Source organism: Arabidopsis lyrata (genome assembly GCF_000004255.2).
Source record: "Arabidopsis lyrata subsp. lyrata unplaced genomic scaffold ARALYscaffold_315, whole genome shotgun sequence".
Lineage (NCBI taxonomy): Eukaryota > Viridiplantae > Streptophyta > Magnoliopsida > Brassicales > Brassicaceae > Arabidopsis > Arabidopsis lyrata.
In genome coordinates this window covers 8,856-10,914 of record NW_003302329.1, presented here as the reverse complement: position 1 = coordinate 10,914, position 2,059 = coordinate 8,856, and positions in this window count along the sequence as shown.

Sequence of the window (2,059 nt, the reverse complement as noted above, 5' to 3'; positions counted from 1 at the left end):
ATTTTCTAGGTTATGACCCAAGGGGGTTTGGTTAAAATTATATGCGGATTTGCAAAGGCCGCTTTTAACCTTTTGTGGCCTTGTGTTTATGCCTTTGAGATTTTTAGGCTGATCAGACCTTTCTCTTAAGAATGCGAGAACTGAGCTCGTCTTAAAGCGAGTTCCCCACTTCGGGTTTAGTTAACTCGATAAATTTATTGGGCTTGGGCCTTAGAAACTTTTATAGTTAATGCGACGGTTGCTCTTTCCCTTCTTATAAGTAAGGAAAACGGCTCGTCTTTAATGCAATATATGCCTTTTCTCGATTTTCCAAAAATGGTTTAAACCACTCGGACACACTACCATTATTGGATTTATGGTTCCAAGACAAACCCTAAATCATTATAAATAAAGGCTTACCTACTTCTAAGCTTTATTTAAACATGATTTTAGAATCTTACTTGAGAAATATTTCAAGAATGGAAAACGAAAAAGTAGCCCCCGTTGATCCCGGCAGCCCACTTTTTTTGTCCGGCGATGGCTTTGAACCGGCCGGCGTTCTTTTCCCCCACGCCGTCTTTCACTTCCCTTCAAAGGAGAAGAAAGAGGCTTGCAATTTTATTGACAAGGTAAATATTTAAAGTTTTTGATTTAAAAACTTTTTGCTTCATCTTATTCATTCATCTTTATGCTAGGTTGCCGACAAGCACCGCCGCTTGTGTGAAGAGAGGCAGTGGCTGGGCCTCAAAAGGCAAACACTCGAGGCTCGCATTGCTCGGGTGGAGAGGAAGATACGGGCCTTGGAAAGTGATCCCTTTCAATGGGAATGGCGGAACTTTGACTCTATCGCTGAGATCCCGAAGATGCTTCGGATGTATCTCCACGCTAAAGGAGTCCCGGGTCCCGTGAACGCCCCCGTATGCGCCGTTCCATCTGACAGCGAAGAAGAAGACGAAGAGGAGGCCAACACCTGTCGGAAACGCATTCGGGATCATCCCGAAGTGGATGCCAAGAACAAGGCGTCCACTTCGAAGACTAAACCGGCGATGAAGGAGCCTGTTCCTGAGCCTCTTCCATAAATGTTCTCTAACTTCTTCCCTTATTTTGAACTCGTAATGGGCTTCGGCCCCTTTTTATTTATGGAAACATTTGCAATTTTCCTTACTTTTCAAATATTCTCGGAGATGAGTCTTTTAATGCAGGATCTGTTCGAGGGCATAAATCTCTCCGCGAATCACTCCATTCTTAGGATAGAATCCGCAGCTTGCTAGGGATATGACGTTCCTATAAATTATAGTCTCAATTTCCCTTTACTCCTCACCATTCTTTTCATTTTAGTAGGTATGGAGTTCAATCTTCGCTGTTCAGAATCTATGCCCGACTTCTCCAGAATCGAAATGATAAACGAAGATGTTCCAAATGAGCCAAGCAGGCAGCCTCCTCCACTTCGCGGCTTCTTGAGATCTCAGATCCGAGCCCCATGTGCTTTGATCAGGTATCTCCCAATCAGAGACCAAGGAACAGCGACGGCGTTCATAGAGGCACTCGAGCTTCAACACCGGAAGCTTACGTTGGAAAAGAGGAGACTGTTGGGGTCGGATTTCACCCATCTTTTGAGACCGAGCCAAACTTCAACACCTCGGGTTATCCTGCTAGTCAGCTCGGGTACCCTGCCAGTCAGTCTGCCAGTCAGCTCGGGTACCCTGCCAGTCAGTCTGCCAGTCAGCTCGGGTACCCTGCCAGTCAGTCTGCCAGTCAGCTCGGGTACCTTGCCAGTCAGTCTGCCAGTCAGCTCGGGTACCCTGCCAGTCAGTCTGCCAGTCAGCTCGGGTACCCTGCCAGTCAGTCTGCCAGTCAGCTCGGGTACCCTGCCAGTCAGTCTGCCAGTCAGCTCGGGTACCCTGCCAGTCAGTCTGCCAGTCAGCTCGGGTACCCTGCCAGACAGTCTGCCAGTCAGCTCGGGTACCCTGCCAGTCAGTCTGCCAGTCAGCTCGGGTACCCTGCCAGTCAGTCTGCCAGTCAGCTCGGGTACCCTGCCAGTCAGTCTGCCAGTCAGCTCGGGTACCCTGCCAGTCAGCTC